Source organism: Trichechus manatus, unplaced genomic scaffold (assembly GCF_000243295.1).
Source record: "Trichechus manatus latirostris isolate Lorelei unplaced genomic scaffold, TriManLat1.0 scaffold00026, whole genome shotgun sequence".
NCBI lineage: Eukaryota > Metazoa > Chordata > Mammalia > Sirenia > Trichechidae > Trichechus > Trichechus manatus.
Window position 1 is genome coordinate 9,838,151 of NW_004443962.1, and position 20,340 is coordinate 9,858,490.

General features: G+C 50.4%; 1 protein-coding gene across 1 annotated transcript in view; it reads left to right on the top strand.

Moving 5' to 3' along the window:
• The first annotated feature begins 319 nt into the window (after nucleotides 1-319).
• SEMA5B (semaphorin 5B) overlaps nucleotides 320-20,340 on the top strand; it is a 180,137-nt gene continuing 160,116 nt past the window's right edge. Inside the window, exon 1 of the mRNA XM_004373623.2 lies at nucleotides 320-686. The gene's annotated coding sequence lies outside the window, so the exon portion shown is untranslated. The remainder of the gene's footprint in view (nucleotides 687-20,340) is intronic.

Here is a 20,340-nt window from a genome sequence, read left to right on the forward strand (position 1 = left end):
GAGGAAGTCAGGTTCCAGATAGGGGTTACAGAGGGCGGTAAGCGAGGATGTGGCAAAAGGTGGCAGGTGATCGGGGGACTAGGTCTTGCCTCTAGCGCCCCGTTTAGGGGGCTGCTTCTGTTTACCCTCCCGGTAGCACACACTTGGCAAGCAAGGGGAGGGAGTCCGGCAGAGCCAGGGGACATGGGGATGCAGGGCGCCCCCTCGCGCTCTACTGCGCGCCTCAGGGCTGGCGGGTGACGCGGCCGCCGCGGCAGGTCCGCTCCAGCCCCCTCCTCCTTTTCTCTCCCGCCCCCCTTCCTTCTCTCCCCTCATTCCCAACTCCTCCCCCGCCGCCTCTCCCTCCCTCCTTCTACTCCCTCGGTCTTCTCCTCCCACCGCTCTTCGGCGCGCCGGGTCGGGAGCTAGTTGGAGCGCGGGGGCTGGTGCCAGAGCACAGCTCCGCGGAGCCGGGCGGGTCGGCCGCGCGTCCAGCGGCTGCTGGAGGGACCCGAGCGCAGCGGGCGCAGGCCCGTGGCCAGACTGCACCGGAGCGCCGAGCCGGGGGCTGGGGGCCGTTCCTGGCGGCCGCTCCATTCCCAGACGGGCCGCCAGCCTCCTGGCTCGCCCGCGCCGCTCTGCGCCGCCGGGAGCCGCCAGTCGCGGCCAGCCGCCGGGAGCTGGGCACCTGCGCCCGCCGCCAGGAGGTGAGTCCCGGGAGCTCGGGGAGCTTCCCTCGCGCGGGCTGAGGCTGCAAGTTGCAAACTTCAGCAACTCGGGTGGGTAGAGGGGTGGGGGCTCGGGGACGCTTGGAGCCAGGTGGGGAAAGGCTGCGGACGGAAGGAGAAGGGTCCCGGGCTTCCGCGCCGTCTGCCGCCACCTCAGCTTGGGCGTCTTCGGTGCTGCTGCGTTCCCGCGGCCAGCCCGCTCCGGGGCCCGGCGGCACGGGGCCCTCGCCTGGGTCGGGGTAATCGCGTCTGGGCTGCAGCCGCGGTAGAGACCCGAGTCCTGGTCCTGGAGGAGGGGACAGGCGAGGGAAAGGTTGGGAGAGAGCGAAGCAGAGGCGTTGAGACCAGCGCGGTGATGGAGGCTCTGAGAGGGCCGGCGAGTCAACGGGGTCGAAAGAGAGTGCAGGCAACGAGGCGCGTGGGAACCAGTGACCCGCCTGGAGTGTGAAGCCGCGCTCTTGGGGCCGTCCCCGCGCCGCCGCCGCCGCCGCCTGCGGGGCCCCCACCCGGTTCTTCCCGGACCCCCCCCTCCAGGACACCCTGCCCTGGAAGGGCCCTGCGGGAGCCCAAACTCTGCCCCGCCAGGCCCCAGCTGCAGCAGCTCGGAAGCCCCGCGCTCCCGCCGGGGCCGAGAGGGGTGCGGCGGCGGGAACGCGGGACGCGCACGGCGATTTCCTGATTTATTTTTCTCATGGTAATTTGTCTTTGTGGTTGGGGTTGCCCATTCACTTTCCGCTCACGTCGTGCGGGAGATCCAGCGCGGAGGGAGGAGCGGGGGGCGCTCGGGCACCGGGAGGGTTGGAGACCGGAGAGGGGATCGGGGACCCGTGCGGGGCGGGAGCTGAGAGGGAAGTGGCGATAGGACGGGCCGAGGGCGAAGGCGAGGCTGAGGGGACTGGGCGGGCGGCGGAGGGAGGATGGAGCCCGCTCCTCGCCTGCTGCAAACTTTAAACCCTGAAGAAGAGCCACCTGAAGCTCCGTTCTTGCCCCTTCCCTATCCCCCCGTGCCCAGGCCTCCGCTCGGTCCTCCCGCCCCGCCGCGCCAGGCCGGCGTGGGCCCCGAGTTTGCATAGGGAGAGGTAACCGCCGGCTTCTGCCCCCACCCCTGTGACCCGCCAGGCTTTCGGCGGTGGGGGACGAGAGCGGCTGGAACCAAGGCAAGGTTTTCTACCCTCGGAGCGCGTTCCTACCCGACCCCTTCTGTGGCTGAAACAAGGAATTGGGATTGGAGAATTGGAAGGGTGCCTGTGTCTAGACCCCGCCACGATCCCACCCTCTCTGACCCCAACCCCTATCCTTTCCTTCAGCCTCCAGCGAATCCCACCGCCCTTCGCATTTCTCAGCCCCCCCCTTTCGTCTTCTATCTGCTTTGTCGTGGTGCCTCTCCCCACCGCCCTCCCTGCCCGTCGACTCCTCGTCCTCCTCACCCCCGTTTCCCCTCATCTTTTAGCCTATCCTCTTCCATTCTTTCTCCTTACCGCCCCCCCACACCCCACTCTCACCCTTTTTGGGCCTCCGGGATAGATGACCTTGAGGAAGAGGCAAAGGGGGAACTTGAGCCTGAGAATTGGACACCACAACTAGAGAAGAGGGGGGCCAGGTTAAGAAGCAGCTTGGAAAGAAACCAGCTAGTACCCTGCCGAAAATCTGGGTTCCAAACGCTGGAGGAAGAGGGATAAAATACCGGAGAGAGAGATTTTGCTACTTTATCTCATAGGGCAGTTAGAACTGCTCTGAGCCTGGGGAGGCGGGGGCTAGGCCGCTCAGGAGGTAGGGACACCTCTCGCTGTGCCAGGCTGGAAAGGTGGGGTGGGGCTCAGCTTCTTTCTGTACATCTACAGTCATGACTTCCAGTTTGGGAGGGGTTGGCACATCCTCCATGTCTTCTTTCTTTCCAGGGAGTCAATGCCAGAGCTTTCTTCTTGCAGGGCTGACAACCCGTTGCCACTGAGTCATCATTGTGGATATAAAATAGTTCTAAAGCACCTACTGATGGGAGGCACCATGCTAGGTGCTGGTAGATACGAAGAGGTACGGGGCTGAGCCTGTGCTCAGAATGGCTGCTTAGTTCACCAGTTTGATCCCTAGACCGTTGTGTGTTCATCTGGGGAGAGAGAACGTGGACAGAAAAGTGCATGGGCAATTCACAGCAGCAAAGGCTTGGTGCCAAATGATGACCTAGGGCTTGGGCTTAGGAGAAGAAAGGACTGGTGAGGAAAGCTTGATGGCTCAGGTGGGACAGAGAGCTGGGCTTATTAACTAACTCTGCCCTGAAAACGGGGAACCAGAACCGTCCTCCCTACCAGCTCTCTGTATAGGGAGGGGAGGGGCTCTCTTATCACGTCTCCTAGAGCTAGACTGGAAAGTCAGAGAAGCTGAGAGGTCCAGTCTGGCTCTGTGGGTCTGTTAGGATTGGGGAAACCTCAGCTTTCCTGTCTTAGAGTGCCCCTCTGGATTTCCTTGAAATCCCCACCCTTAGTCACTTCTTTGTTGTTGTTGTCGTTGGTCACTATCAAGCCGGTTCTGACTCATGGCGACCCTATGTGTGCAGAGTAGAACTGCTGCATAGGGTTTTCAAGGCAGTGACCTTTTGGAAGCAGATTGCCAGGCCTTACTTCCAAGGCATCTCTGAATGAGTTTAAACCACCAACCCTTTAGTTAATAGTCCAACACTTAACTATTGGCACCACCCAGGCAGCTTATTCACTTCTTGCTGAGGCTCAAAACTGGACGATGGCTTGGAGATTGTCCATGTCGGGCGAGTCACAAACTCAAATGCCTGCGGAGGGCAGGCAGGTGACAATGTATTGATCAGGCTGTCAAAGGAGTGACCAGGCTTGTGGACAACCGGGTGTTCAAAGTCAAACTGGCTGTTGTGGATTGAATTGTGTCTCCCAGAAATGTGTGTCAACTTGGCTAGGCCACGATTCCCAGTATAATGTGGTTGTCCACCATTTTATGATCCGATGTGATTATCCCATGTGTTGTAAATCCTAACCTGTATGATGTGGCAGGATTAGAGGCAGTTATGTTAACGAGGCAGGACTCAATCTACAGGATAAGGTTGTATTTTGAATCAGTCTCTTTTGAGATATAAAAGACAGAATTGAGCAGACAGGAGAGAGACGTCCTACCACCAAGAAAGCAGAGCCAGGAACGGAGCATGTCCTTTGAACCAGGGTCTCTGTGCTGACAAGCTCCTAGACGAGGGGAAGACTGATGACAAGGACCTTCCCCCAGAACCAACAGACAGAGAAAGCCTTCGCCTGGAGCCGGCGCCCTGAATCCAGACTTCTAGCCTCCTAAACTGTGAGAGAATAAATTTCTGTTTGTTAAAGCCATCCACTTGTGGTATTTCTGTTGTAGCAGCACTAGATAGCTAAGACACTGGTCAAAAAAAAAAAAAAAAAAAAAGGCCTTAACAAAACCAGTTTGCAGGCCTTGACTAGTCTGACCCCCTCTGCCTATGAATCAAGAAATTAAGCTTCTAAGAAGTGATCTCATTTACTTCAGATGTACAAGTTATCACGTCTCCTTGTACCGTGGGGATCAAATGGAAGATCCCCCAGCCTGGTCCTGCCTCTGACTTGCTGGCCTATGGAAGCTCAGCCTCACCCTCAGGGCCCACTAGGATTTTTCTGTGAGATGATGGGTCCCTTGAGGTCAGGGAGACATCTTGTCTTATACAGATCTGAGGACTTCACATACATTGATACAAGGTCCTAGATGCAGAGGCAGGACTGGAACTCAGGTCTTCTGCTCCTGCCAGGATCCTAGAAGGAGGTATAAATCAATTTCATTCTTTACAAAAAAGAAAAAAATCCAACTATGACTTTTGCTTTCCCTAATGTAGCAAAGAGGAGCCCCGGTGACACAGTGGTTAAGCACTCGGCTGCTAACTGAAAGGTCGGTGGTTTGAACTCACCAGCTGCTCTGCGGGAGAAAGATGTGGCAGTCTGCTTCAGTAAAGATTTACAACCTTGGAAACCCTGTGGGACAGTTCTACCCTACCCTGTCCTATAGGGTCACTTTGAATTGGAATTGACTTAATGGCAATAAGTTTGTTTTTTTTTTTTCTTTTTTTGGTTTAATGTAGCAAAGCCTTATTCAGGAGTCGGCTGAGGAAAGACTGGAAGCTCACCCTGGAGGTTTGGAGATCCCAAGGATCATCTGGAAAGCACTGGGACCCGAGTATGGGCTAAAAAGGGGAAGGGGTGCCCGAGTAAGCCATTAGGGGATGACAGACATTTATGGAAGATCAACTGGCAAGGCTAAAGATTGGTAGATGGGGTGTGTATCCTTGGGAAGATGCTATTGGGTCCAATTATTCTGAACATTGATTCAGACACTCCTGTCCTTAATCTTGGTCACCTTCCCAGATCCCCCAGGGAAAGTCATCGAGGTAGCAGCTTAGATCACTACCAGGCAGTCCACCAATTAACTACTTTTATTGAGGATTGAAATGGTAGAATAGACATGGAGGGCAAAGGAGAAGCTCCCCAGTCAGAAGTGTACATCATCTTGCTTTATTGCCTTAAAGGGCCCAGGGCTGAGCCCTGGTGCGCTACCACCCACACCCATGGCGGTGACCAGATGTTCCCCCAAGATCCTCAGGTGTTGGCTTTGTTATTTCCTGGGTCCATGGTAAAAATGAGGCCAACAGCAACAGTAAACACATGCTCATTGTTTACTGAGCACCTACTATATGCTGGGCATTGTGCTAGGAGCTGTGGATGCAACAGTAAGGGAGACTTGTCTCTGATGTCACTGGATGGGGGCGAATTGGCATAATTAGGAGAACGCAGTTATTAGCATTGCCTTGACTGCTGTGATGGAATTTACTGTGTTTTTTTTCTATGGGTTTGTCTGGATCATCTAACAGCTAGTGTGGAGTTATCCAAAGGATTTGGGGTGCAGGATTTGGGGGAGGGCTGAGAGTGCTAGGATTCCACAACCTTAGCTGTTCCCGCACCTCCAAGTCCTCTCTCTGTGTCTCACATTCCTCACTAATCAAGTGAGGCTGATCACCCACCCTGTTCCTGTGATGTTGTTGTTGTTAGGTGCCCATTGAGTGCAACTCATAGCGACCCTATAGGACAGAGTAGAACTGCCCCATAGGGTTTCCAAGGAGCAGCTGGTGGATTCGAACTGTTGACCTTTTGATTAGCATCCAAGCTCTTCTTAACCACCGGGGCTCCTCCTGTGGTGTAGACAGAGGTAAAGCAAGGCACCTGGGGGTCTGTGGATGAGAACAACTGGGAGGGAGTGTTGGTTATTTCTACTCCAGGGTCTGAACCCCAGTGAGTCCTGGGCTCCATCCTTTGCCTCATCCAGTCACCTTGGTCACTAAATGCCCATCTTCATTTGCTGATACTTTTGTTGTTGTTGTGTGAGATGAAAATAATTACTTCTAATGTCTGAGTTTTCTTTACATTCAGATGTTTTGGCATTTGAATTAGCTACCACTAAGTACTTAATTGACTTGGTCTTAAATTTATGACAAAAGCTTAACTAACTAAAGCAAAAGCAAGTGTCTTGACTGATGGAATTTCATTTTAAAGCTTGTGTGGGCAACACCTGGATTTTTCATTGGCGTAGTTATATACTTTGGTGAACCTCTCTCTAATTTTTGTTTGATGACATCTGCTTTATCTGAGGAGACGGCTCTCTGATAGGTAATCTGGAGAGAGACCTCTGTGCATGCCATCCCCCATTTTGGATGGAAGAATCTTCTCCAAGACTTTCTGAAGGAATTTACCTTATAACTGGCTGAAATGCTAGAAAGTGACAGGGAGACCTCCAGTTGGCTGCAGAGTTCTGAAAGGGAGAGATGGGGGGGTTGCTGAATGTTCTGTAGCTTTGCCTCCTTTCACTTTCACTGTTTTGCTTTAGTGAGCATGAGAGATGAGACCAAACCTTGCAGAATGCACTCTTTAATCCTGACACCAGTCACCAATGAGAAATCATTACATTCAGAGTGGAAAAAAAGGATGGTTCCTGTCCGATTTGCTATTGGGCACGGTGGGAAAAGCAGGAGGAGGGACCCCCGGGATGGAGCCTGGGCTTTGGAGAATTTGACTTTGAGCACAACTTCCCGACAGTCAGCCTGCTTATCCTCCATTCTCTGACTTGAAACAGGAGGACAAGGATTCCATTGGGCTTTCCCTAAGTAAATGAAAGCCTTTAAAAGCAAGGCTGTGTGTGCTGAGTCCCGCCATGACGCTGCCCTCATCGATCTGCATTTAATAAGGATCACTTAATCAGACTTGCACCTGGAACTCGTCTGATTTTGAAGCATTGTCAATATCATCAGAATATCTTTGCATTTGAACCAAGAAGGTCTTTGGCCAGCATCTTCTATGATGGGAAGCGTTGTTACTTGAGGGTAGTTGGTGACCATTTGTTTTGCCCATCCCATCCCCTGAGGATCAAATTAGAGGAGATAGTTTTCCATTGCCAAGGGAGGAGGCGGGGTTAGAAACGAGGGAGCCTTCCCTACCTGAGGCACTTCTGCCAAAGCCATCAGATTCCTGCTCTGAAGAAACGAGGTGGCCTGATGTACCTTACTGCCCTTGCTGGCCCTCGGGCTCAGTGGTTTTGAATGGAGATTATAGTCACCCTTGATTTTCCAAGAGTGGTTCATTCACCTTTTGTGATTACTTGTGGTGAATCTTTAGTCTCAGACTAGTTTCCTGTTACTATCCAGTCATCGATTGCTGTTGTCGCGCTGCCTGACCGCCAGTCACTTCACCTTCAGAGAGTGCAATCAATCTCCTTTTAGCCTCAGCCTGAACTGAACATCGTTTGGAAGGTCAGTCTGCTGTATAATTAGGTATACGTGTGTGGTGGCACAGACGGTGTAACACACTCAGCCGCTAACCTAAAGATTGGAGGTTTGAGTCTATCCAGAGGCACCTCGGAAGAAAGAGCTGGTGATCTACTTCCGAAAGAACAGCTATTGAAAACCCTATGGAGCACAGGTTCTACTCTGACACACATGAGGCTGCCATAAATTGGAGCTGACTTGATGGCAATGGAACTTTTTTTTTTTTTAATACACATATAAACAAACATCTTCACATAAACATAATGTAACACACTGCAAAGCTGTGCTCTGTGGTTTGATCATCCAGCCTTTTGGATTGTCTGCAGCACTGTTCCTCCTCCAGAGCTGATGTGAGGCGCCCACAGGGAGGCAGCTTCAGGGAAATGGCGTGTGAGGTAGCAGTTTAGACCCATCCCTCCTTGCCAGCCCCACTGGTCTCCCCAAGTCAAAGCTCACCCCTACTGCCGTAGTCATTGTCCCAAAGGCTTCCCAGGAGCCCCACTCTGAGGATTACAAAAGAACTGCAGTTGGCTCTTAATTATTCAGGGATGGATGGCTCCAGTGCTCACAGCACCCGACCCAGACCTCTTCTTTCCCTTCTTTCAGTGCCTTGAGTAACTCTATCTGTAGTGAGAAGCTGGGCGAGATCTTATCATTTAATACAAACTTTTGTTTCTGGCAGAGCTGTTCTCGCTGCTTCTCCTCCCTCAAGGCGCCTGGGGGAAACCAGGAGCCCTCCGAGAGGCCTTGCCCACCCAGAGGAGACTGCTTTTAAGGTTCAGACATTGCATTGTCAGTCCGCATGTATTTCTGCCCAAAAGCAAGACCCAAGAGGAAAATCCTACTGTCTCTGGCTTAGGCCTTGTCGGGCTCCTGTAGATTTCCCAGGATCCTGTTTTTTTCCCCTTCTCTCTTTGTAGAGCCACGTGTACTTTTGTTTTATGAAGTCAGCTGGTACCTGGGCCCCATCAGGCGTCAGATCAAGTGGAGAAAAGTGGCCTTGTGGGAAAAGCTAGGGGCCTCCAAAACAGGCAAGGTCTCATTCTTGTTAATGTCCCCCAAGGGCTGAAGGGACATGTTCCTGCATAGATCAGGTGCCTTGGGGCACCTGCTCCCTTTCAGCATCTCTCCAGCTTTCCGAGTGAGTCTTCCTTCACACACTGGGCCCAGTTTAGAGAAAAAGGCTGACTGTGCACCAGCGTGAGCAGCTTCAAGTGTCCACTGCTTACGGCTAACAGTCGCTCAGCCCAGCTAACAATTCACTGATTCCTATTAGAATCATCTGGGGAGCTTTTAAAAAATGTAAATGACTGTCCCTATCCTAGACCTTAATTAAGTCAGAATCCCCAAGGGTGGAGCCTGGGCATTGGTTTTTTTTTGGATGCTTCCGGAGCTTCTAATATGCAGCCAAGCTTGAGAGCCACTGACCTAAATCTAACTTTCCTAGGCTTCACCTGCCCTCATGCCAATAGCGTGCAGGATCCCTTAGCCCTCAGCGCTTCCAAACAGCCAGGTCCTCTCTGATCGATACCAGCTCAGCTCCTGGCATTTGGATCATAGCTACTGTTTGTGTTCCTATGTTCTGAATTTAATGGCTTTCTATTATAAGCTGATTGTGGGGGCTCTTTTCGTGCAACTTCCTTTGGACATTTTTTTTCTTAAAAAGCATTTGTAAAAGCAATGCATATTCATTTAATATTTTTGCCTATTTCCTTCTAGATATGTATGTAACAAAGCTGATCATAATGACTGCCGTTTTATAACCAGCTTTTTCATTTAACAGCATATTGTGATAATTTCCCCATGTCTTAAGTATTCTTCTGAAATGGGCTGTTTTAATGGTGGCTTGGTATTTCATCGTATGGGTGTGCCATGATTTATGTAACGAATGCCCTGTGGCTGGACATTTAGACTGTAAACAATTTTTCACTCTTATAAATAATGCTGCAGTGAACATCCTTATACATAAATTTTTATGCCTATTGATGATCATTTCCTCAGAACAGATTTACAGAAGTGGAATATTTATGCTTATTTTTAATATGGACTGTTTAGGTCATTTTTGACAGATTTCCTACAGCAATAAAAAGTTCTTGTATTCAGAGATGAAAAACAAACTATTTTCACTGGACTCTTCTGAGGCTTCAGGCTGGCTCCCTTGACCTAGCCTTGTTCCTAGCCCCACTTCAGGTTAGTTCCACAAATTGCTTCCTCGCCCCTTGAGGTTAACACTCAGTCTTTCCTGCCCCTACCTCAAGCATCCTCAGGTATCCTTGGTTTCTTTTTCCACCTGGTTAGCCCTTTCTCCTTTCATACCTCCAGTCCCTGAATTATCAGCACTAGCTTTAAGCTGTGGTTCGATAATAACAGCTAATATTCATTGAGCTGTTGCTATATACCAGACAGCCTGCTAAACTTTTTTTTATCTATTATCTCTTTTGATCCTGTTGTGCCTTATGTGCAGGTATAATTATTGTCTCCACTTTCCACATGAAGAAACTGAAACCTTGAGAGAGAAAACAATTTGCCCGAGGTCACACAGTTCTAAGTAGTAGAGCTGGAACTTAAACCCGGACTGGCTTCCGAACCTACACACTTAAACCCCACTATGTATACTTACATTTTTCTCCATCCTCTTGGGTAACTCTTGGCTCATGGTGTCAACAAGTTGTTCACAAACACTCCATCAGCATCCCATGAACATAAGCCGTGTCTTTCTCTGGCAGAAGAGGTGCGGGTCTAACATACAAAGGACAAATGGCAGGAGAAGTGGGCTGCTATTCATCAATGCTCCCTTTCCTGTTTCACTTCTGTGAGCCTGTCCTCGTGCGCTTTCTCCAGGTAACCCACGCCAGAAAACATTTCTTGCCTCCTCATTGACCAGCTGCCAAGATCCCACCATGCCTTGCAGCTGAGCAGGTCCAAGTTATGACATATCGCTATTACAGCTTCCCCAGCCAGTCAGAAGGATTTGGATGCTGCTTTCCCAGTACAGATTATAAAGCTGTCAGGGAGGCATGCTGTAGTAATGATGGGAAGAGGCAGCCTGACTTCGATTGGACATCCAGTATTTCTTAAAGTAGAGGGAGCATCAGATACATTCTTACCTTGCATCTATAACATCATCGAATGTTGTCATTGCTCAGAAGGTAGAGAAATGGCCACCAAAATTGTCCTTCTGATTTGATTCTCACAATACCAAGAACTAGGTGGTGATGTGACAGAAACACTCGGGTGATAGAGAGCATTCCAGCCTGGAGTTTATAATGGCCAAGGAATGAAGTGCCATGTCCTGAGACCTTTCCAGACTGTAGGAAGGCTGATCTGATGGGATGATCATCGTATGATTAGGGATTCCAAAAAGGAAGATAGTCTGTGGCAGGTGAGAGTCTGAAAAATGAAGCTTCACATTTTTATCCGTGACTTGGATGGAACTAGAGTGAGCGAGCTTATCAAATTTGTTGATGACAAGGCTGTGATGGGCAGCTCCTATAAAAGACAGAATAAATATTCAAAGTGATCTCAACAGACTGGAATGCTAGGTTTGGACCAATAAAATGAAATGTAATAGGGGCAGATGGAAAGTCACATTTAGATTGCAAAAATTAATTACTCAAGTTCAGGAGGGGCATGGGGGTGGGGGCAGACCTGACTTGGCAGCAGATCCTGAGAAAAAAGATCTTGGGGGTTTAATTATGCAGACTTCAGAGGAGCCCACAGGGTGATGGGGTTGCTCAATACACCGTCTTAAATGGCAGCAAGAGAGCGCAGGGTCCAGGTTGTGTTCTCCTTGGTCATTCTGTGTTCATTTCTGGGCACGAGTTTTAAAGGGGACACTGACCAACTAAAATGTGCTAAGTGGACGGCAACCAGCATCAGGAGAGGGCTGGGAAATTCAGCCACACAGGCCTGGTGAAAGGGACTTATCTGTTTAGAGAGGGGCAAAACCCTGGGGTCCTGGTGGCCAACCACAGAAGAAGCAGGACTTTCTGTAGAAGAGAAGGCAGCTTGTCAGCCTGGGAGAACCACAGACCCCAGAGTGGAAAGTGCAGGAGGCTGGATGCTTTAGAATGAGCATTTTCCCAACCAGATGGGCTCCAGTGAAGCAGACTTCTGTCCCAGCACAAGCTAGCAGTCCTGCTGTCCGGGATGCTGTCAGGGGACTGCTGCCCCGGAGACAGATGATAGACCCAGCAGTGTACCTCTGCCTCTGTGGCTCTGAGGCTAGATGCCCACCTCATTTCTCTAAAGCAGTGGTTCTCAAAGTGAGGTCCCTGGCCAGCATCATCAGCACTATTCACAAGTTGTTGGAATCCAAAACCTTGGGCTAAATCATCACCTCAGGGAGTGGAGCCCAGCCACCTGTGCCTTAACAAGCCCTCTAGGTCATTCTGGTGCATGTTCAAGTTTGAGACACAGCCTTAGAGCACACTAGACAGTTCTTTCTTTTGCTGAATGCATGTGAAACTTATCTGGAATTCACAGCATGTAACCTTTTTTCAGGGGAGCACTGTAGCACCTTGGAATGAGCGTGGGCTTGGGGCTGAGACAGACTTTGGTTCAAACCCAGCTTGACTGTTTTGGGGTTGTGGGTTTTGTATATGTTCCTTTCCTTTCCCTCTCTGAGCCTCTTTTTTTTCACTGTAAGGTGAGGGAAGGCTAGTTTAAGGGAGGATTAACTGAGGTGGCGTAATGCACGTAGATGCTCATTGTTAGTACTGGGGCAATCTGGGAGGTATCTTATTGGCATAAGAGTTGTCTCCTCCAAGAGACTGGTCTTCCAGATGAGCTCACCTTGAGCCCCTCAGAGAGAGGCCTGGGTCAAGTCTCCTCTCTGTCCCCTCGCAGTGCCCACCAGCGTGGGGCTCCCTCAAGTTAAGGGTCAGTTAACTCTTGGGCTGCCAGTTCCCTCCTTCCCTTGACAACAGAGACCAGGACACTCTCCTTCTCACTCTTCATCCTCCGCCCCCATCCTTGTGAGTGCAAGTGGGTTCATCCCTTCAGTGGTCCTGGCTCTCACCACACCAGATCTTCTGAGGTCTATGAGGTCTATACTCCCTCACCTAAAGCCATCAATGAAAGGTCTTAGGGCCAAAGTAACTCATGGCAGCCTCTAACTTTAAATGAGTAAGAAGCCTAATTGCCCGTATCAAGCCAGGTGAAGAATGCAAGAGTGTCCCTGGAGCTGCAGGATGCTAGAGTCACCTCTGCAAGTCCCCAAGTGGTCATCTGATGGCATCTTGAGTTCCTCGGAGACAGAGAGCTCATCCCCCCACAAAGTGGCCCATTTGATTTTGGGGGCAACAATGTCTAATAGAAAGTTCTTATGTTTCTCTGAAGTCTGTTTTTCTCTCCCTACGGGATCCATCTCTTCCTCATCTGACTGTTTCAAGCAAACCCAACCACTCTTCCACGCCATAACTTTTCAACTCTTTAAAGCCGGTTTGCCTCTCACCTCTTCCCCACTTGTGTTATTCCTCTTCTGACTTCGCCTCTGGTCACAAGACTCTGAAAGTCCTCCCGTTTGTCTTAAAATCAGGTCACCAGGACCAAATCTGGCCCTCCAGGTGAAGCCTGATGAGCACATCCTCATCAGCCCAGGTACCACACCTTCTGTTAACTGGGCCTCAGTTCTAACCTGGCTATTTTTGGCGGCCACAGAGCACTGCTAACTTTTACTGCACTTACAGCCAGCCAGCACCCCCAGTTCTTTTTAGCACTAGCTGTTACTAAGCCCTATCTTCCCAACTAAGCCTTTGTACTCTAGTTTTGTGGTCTAATGTTTGGGACTCCACATTTTTCCGTAACTCATTTCATCTCATTTAAGTTCAGTCCATCTCTCCAGCTGACTAAGATATTTTGGATCCTGTCTCTGTCATCCAGTGTTATCTACTGTCTCTACCAGCTTCAGATGCTTCCTGTATATTGATTTAAGGAATTAACAAAATGCAGAGTGGTAAGAGGTCATACCCCTGTGGCATGAGCCTGGAAATTTCCCTCCAAGGAGCTTTGATCCATTGGCCAGTACCCTTGGGGTACGATTGTGCAACCAGCTACACATTCCTCTAATTCTACTACCTTCTAGCTTCCTTTCTCTAGCGCGTACACAAGAATTTCATGAAGAGCTTGTCAGATGTTTTGTTCAAAACCAGCTACACGGCAAACCCCGTTTCCCTTGTTTGCTAGCCTGTGACCCTGTCAACAGAGGAGATGAGCTTTGCCTGACAGGACTTTATTGCCCAACACATGCTGTCTTCTCATGATTGCAGTTGCCTTTTCCAAGTGCCCACCAACCAGCGTTTATAGTCTCTTCAGGAGTACATCAAATTTGCAAATCAAGGAGCACTCTGCGGTATGCAAACACCACCTCAGACCCCTTTCTGGAAGTGAGGACTGTGTGGCCTGTCTGAGGCCCCCAGTCCCCCTAGTGCTTGCCAGAATCCTTACAGGATTGCTCTGAGGTCCCCACAGCTGTTCCCAAGCTTCATTTGCATGTTCCCCCAGTTCCCTGGGATGTGTGTCTGGGCCAAGTGGCTTGAACTCATTCAGAGCAGCTGGAGCTTTTGCAGTCTTTTCACCAGACTTCGGCTTGGGCCTCCTCTTCCTGAAGCTGCTCTCACTCTTCCCTTCTTGTAAAGGAATTTCCTTCACACCCTGAAGGAGAAGACTGAAGCCAAGCTGGAGAGAGAGACTGTGGGGCCCACCATTTGCAGTCCCCCAGATCTGCAGATACCACCTTCACCCCCTTTCAGCATCCTTTGCCCCCTCCAGCTCCTCTCAAATTTCTCCTCGAATTTCTTTCATTTCTAAAGTCTTTTGTTCTGTCCTGTGTGACTCCAGAGTGGGAGGGAATTTGAGGTGGAGTGAGTGCGTAAGTGGAGGTGAAGTGTGTGCTTCTAGGGGCTGAACAGGCAGCAGTGGGGGGCATGAATCCAGCTATGCTGGGGGCAGGGAGGGGGAGTGCTAGATGCTGGAGGCCTCTGATCCTCATGCTCCCTGAGAAGCCTGGTTTGCAAGGCAGCCTGGAGTGGTAGGAAAAGCCTGGAGCCACACAGACCTGGGTTTGAATGCTGACTCTGCCATTTACTTGTAGGGTAACTTTGGGCAAATTACTTCTTTTCCCTGAGGCTCAGTTTCCTCATCTGTAAAATGGCCATAACAGCTACTTCAGAACATTATTGTGGGAGTTGAATTCAGTAAGGTCCTTTTTGTAAAGCAGATTGTTAGAAAAAGTGCCTTGGACCCAGATTTCCAAACAAACCGGAAGGACTGGTGGGGAAGAGGGAGGCCTGTGTGGAAGGTGGGGTGGGGGCGGGTCACAGACTGGGCCAAGGTTGGGCTGAGGGCCAGGACCGCACTGATGCCACTGGTGTGGAGAAAAATAAGAGAGATGGGGAAGGAAGGAGCCCCAGGACTGAGCAATGGGCGGACGGGGGTGGAGGTGTTATAAGGATTTCCTAGAGTTTACTGAGTGTTTATGGTGTGCCAGGCCATTTTAAAAGCTGAATGTTTTAGCTCATAAAAGCGCTTAGAGTAGGTGCAATTTTGTTACTCCTATTTTTCAGACGGGGCGACCGAGACATGGAGATATTAGGTAACTAGTAAGTCATGGGCTTCCAACCCATGTGGGCCGCTGCTTTCCAGCTCTCCCCCACCTGACCAACGGGCTTTTGCCTTCCCCCTTTCCCTTCATCCCTCACACTCACTGCATCTCTGGCTCTATCTTGCAGGATCCTTCATTGAAACCAGTCTTTCCACCATCTTCTCCTCATGGTTGGGGAGCTCAAGGCTTTGCCCTTCTCCAAGGACACCTCTCAGGGCCCCCTTCTCCCTGAAGCCCTAACTCACATCCATCTCAGTTATCCCCACTCCCTCCATCAATCTTTAGAGGGAGGGATGCAAGTTAGACTACAGGAAAAACCTCCTGAAATGAATTGCAGAAGATATTCAAAGCTGATTGGAGGGAACTCTGGCATGACTTTGCTGGAGGTCTTTAGGATTGGGGTTGAGGGGTGGAGAAGGAAGAGGAAGCATGGGAGGTGGTGTGGGCCCCCTCATGGCCCCTTCAGTCCTGGGTCTCTGAGACAAAAACGGCTGTGGATGCACAGTGAGAGGGGGTGAGGTGCTGCTTTTGGCAAGATGGCTGCTGCTCCTAATTAACCCATGGCTTTAATTACACTTCACAGCCTGGTCCTGCTGAGAGAGTGGATTGCTCAGAGAGTGTCACGCTGGGCTAAATGTCTGAAGCCCTTTCCACTTCAGAAACTCCTCTCCTTGAGAGGACAGAACCAGAGAGGAGGGCTCTGCACAGGCCTGGGGCCTGGGTGGGCAGGGAAGGGGTGGAGCGTGGCTGTGGCTTTCCCCTACCCTCCCCATGTCGCATGCTTGGGAAACCTCCCTCCACTGTGAATTACGCCTCCTCCTGGCAGTTCTGTGGCCTCACCCATGGGCTCTGTTGGAGGAAAGGAGGCATAAGTAGCCCTATGGGGTGGATGAATGCCCCCAGCCCAGGGATCTATACTAGTGTGGCTCTGCTTTATATTCTTAAATAACAAGCACTATGTATGAGGGCCTACTGTGTGCCGGTGTCTAATTTGAATCCTCAAAAAAGGCCTACAAGGGAGGGATTATTCCCCAATTTACACATGGGGAAAAGATTTCAGAGAGGTTAAGAAACTTGCCTAACATCACACAGCTATGTAAAGGTAGAGGCAGGATTTGAACCCAGGCCAGAGTGAACCCAAAGTGGGTGTTCTTTCCACCTGACAACAGGCCTCTCCCCGTAGCTGAAAGCCCGCCTGCAGGCTCCTGTAACTGGGGTGCCAGACAGAACCAAAGTGATGCATTTGGTGACGGAAGGGAGCTTGGAAACTAGAGGTCAAAGCATTTTGGGTCTGCAGTGTTTTTCTGTGGGGATGCTGCTCAGAAGCGCTGTCCCTGCTTGGGGACGCAGGGAGGGTTCCTCTTGTATCATTGTGTGTCTTGGAGGAGGAGATGGGGAAGATTTTGTGGGAAGCCACCTTCCCCTTCCCCATGTTGTTGCTGTTAGTTGTCGTGAGTTGGCACCGACTCATGGTGACCTTATGTACAACAGAATGAAATGTTACTCGATCCCATGTTGTCTTTATGATCGTTGGTGTGTGAGTCCATTGTTGTGACTGTCATGTCAATCTGTCTCATGGAGGGTTTCCTTCATTTTTGTTGACCCTCTACTTTACCAAACATGATGTCCTTTTCCAGCGATTGGTCTTTCCTGATGATGTGTCCAAGGTAAGCAAGCCGGAGTCTCATCATCCTCCTTTCTAAGGAGCATTCTGGTTGTATTTCTTCTAAGACCGATTTGTGTGTAGTCCACGGTATATTCAGTATTCTTCGCCAACACTGCTTTCTCAGCCATCACCTCCTCTCAGCCATGGCCTCCTCTCTCTCTCAGCAGCCTTGTACTCATTCCCAGGTTGTTGTTCTCCTGTGGCCTCACTGAGGCAGTGGCCTCACTGAGGCAGTGGCCTCAGTTTCTTCCCGAGCCCCCTAGTGACCACTCTGAGGCCTACATCTGTCAGGAACTTGTCCTGGGAACTCTTTCTGAGCCTCCAGGATGAAAGCTTTAACCTTGAGTTACGGGCTCTGTGTGTGTGTGTGTGCCTCTGTGTGTGTGTGTGTGTGTGTGTGTGTGTGTGTGTGTGTGTGTGTGTGTTGGGGCAGAGGACTCATTTCACGGAGGCCTGAGGAACAGCCTCCCAGTCTATGGAGGCCCCATCTCCCAGCTGGGTCTGATTTCAAGATTCCCCCAGCTCTTGGGTAAAACTCCAGTCTCCATCTTGTATCTTCCCATATGCACAGGAGCATCTGGGTAAATCAGGGCTCAGGATGAACTCTGGATAACCCAGAGTCCTCTACACTGAGCCCACATGACCCTGAGCTTCCTCATTGGTATGACGAGGAGGTTAGACCTGGATCACCGTGTCTTGGCCACTGCATGTGTCAAGCCCTCTGCCCTCTAACACATCTTCCCTGATCCCCAGGGGACCATTCCCAGAGATGTTCCCTCATCTTATGAATGGGGGGACCAAGACTCTGGTAGTTAAGTAAGTAGCCCAGGTCACAGTCTACCTCATTGGCTCTCTCTGTTTCCTTCCAGCTGTGTAACGCAGCCTGGGCTGGGGGTGAGGTGGCAGCTTGAGAGAGGAAGGGGCTCAGCAGCTCCATTAGAGGGGCTTTCTAAGTATCCCCTCCCCTCCCCTGCCTTCTCTGTGGTCAAGAATGGCCTTTGGACCTGTCCACGGGAGGGTGGATCCTGGGATGGATTGTCTGTGTGAATGAGGCCTCTGCTCCTGCCTTCGAGGGACTCACGTGTCTTCAAGGACAGCTACATGGCTGTACTGCTCAGAATTTCAGCACCATTCAAACTCCCATATTTGTTTTAGAGGTTTGGGCTGGTGAGGCTAATTAGGAGATTTGGAAAGGCTCCATCTACAAAGTACACAGCACAGGTGGACATGGAACTCAGTCACGGCAAGTCTCAGATTATTTTATTTGTGTGTAGAGACCTGTTTCATGGGTCAATACAACCTGGTGCCCTTCATGAGGGTGTGAAGGTCAGTGGATGGGAGGCTGGGGTTTGGATTGCTGGTGGTTGTATACCCTGATGATCCATCCTTTGGGGCATCGAGTAAACTGGATGTTTCTCCTGTTTGGGACTGTTGTGAAGGAACTGCTTCAAAATGCTGTCTGGTTCTAAATTCAAAACCTTATAAAGTGTTCACATTGTGTGTGAAAATGTTGGCTGTGAACTGGAGAATTCTGGCCTTGGGAGGACCTTGAATAACACCTAGTGCAAGCAGAAGGAGATGGGACGTGGGGGCTACAGTGGTTCTGGAGTTTTGGCCCTGCTGGACTGTGAATTTGGCTTCATGGCTGAGCTCCTCCTTGTCACTGAGTGCCAATGGACCTTGATGGAAGATGGGCTCCTCCTGGTGTGGGAAGGCCTGCTGTTTTCAGGGTTTTGAGGAGACAAGTGGTGGGCTCCTAGTGTTCTCCCTATCTGGTGAGAACATTCACATTTCAAAGTGAGAGGTGGGAAACCAGAGATGCACGGCCTCAGTCAGGATAGGAAGTTGGGATGTGAGGAAATCACAGCATCTCTGTGTCAGGATTCCTGCAGCCCCCAACACACACTGTGGGTTCACGTTCAGCAGCCAGAGTCGAACAGAGAGACCAAGAAGAGAGGCCCAGAAGCTGGCATTGGTGCCTCTGGTCAGGGCGGGCTGTGATGTTACCTGTTCACTGTGCCCGCTCAGACTGCTGGGCTGTAACAGCTCTCAATCTGGGACTCCACATGGGCGTTCTTGTCCTCAGACTCAGCCTCCTGGCCTGCCCTGTCAGCTTCTCCAGTTCCAGCTCCAGCTGATCTGATGTCCAATGTTGTTGCTGTTGTGTGCCATTGAGTCAATTTCAATACACAGCGACCTCATGGGACAGAGTAGAACTGCCCCACACGGTTTTCTAGCTGTAATCTTTACGGGAGCAGATCACCAGGCCTTTCTCCCACAGAGCTGCTGGGTGGGTTTGAACTAACCTTTCAGATAGCATCTGAGTCCTTAACCGTTGCACCACCAGGCCTCCTTAATGTCTGATATTCATTGCCATCGAGTTGATTCTGACTCATAGCAACCCTATAGGACAGAGTAGAACTGCCCCGTAGGGTTTTCAAGGAGCGGCTAGTGGATTCAAACTGCTGCCCTTTTGGTTAGCAGCCCAAGCTCTTAACCACTGCACCACCAGGGCTCCTAATGTCCAGTACATGCTGTCTATTTAATTTATTTGACAAATATTGACTTGGGTACCTACCATGTACCTGGGCTCTGCTGGATCCTGGAGAGACAGGGATGAGTAAAGCATGGCTCTTGCTTTCAAGGAGCTAATAGATCCTGGGAGAGGCAAGAGGAAGGTTGGCCCCACTACAGTCTGCTGAGCTCCTGGACTTGCCCATGCCACAGTCTGCCACACCGCGGGGATATATCCCTAGGAATGAGACTCCTTATGGTCCCAGGTAATCACCTTTGCCTGTTCTGGGCTAAAAGATATGATTCTAGGGCTTCAGTAACAAAGTACCACAAGCTGGGTGGCTTAAAACAACAGAAATTTATTGTCTTCATGGCTCTGGAGGTTAGAACTCTGAAATCAAGGTGTGGGCAGGGCCATGATCTCTCTGAAGGCTCGAGGGGAAGATCCTTCTTTGCCTCTTCCTAGCTTCTGGTGGTTCCTGGCATTCCTTGGCTTGTGGTACATCACTCCAGTCTCTGCCTCCATCTACACATGGCCGTCTTCCCTCTGCGTTTGTGTCTCTTCTCTTGTTTTTATAAGGATACCAGCCATACTGGATGAGGGCCCACCCTGCTTGAGTATGACCTCATGTTAACTAATAACATCCTCAAAGACCCTATTTCCAAAGAAGGTTATATTCACGGGTAGCAGCAGTTAGGACCTCAAATCTTTTTTGGGGACACAATTCTCCCAATGATATTGACGAACCCCTTTTTTAAAAAAAAAATTTTTATTGTTGTAGTTTAAATTAAGTTTACATTTCAAGTTAGTCTCCCATATAAAAATTTATACATACATTGTTATGTGACTCTAATTTCTCTCCCCATATTGTGACAGCACACTCCCCCTTTCCACTCCTGATTCCCCATGTCCATTCAACCAGCTCCTAACCCTCTTTGCCTTCCCATTTCACCTCCAGACAGAAGCTGCCCATTTAGTCTCTTGTGTCTACTTGAGCTAAGAGACACACTCCTCACAAGTATC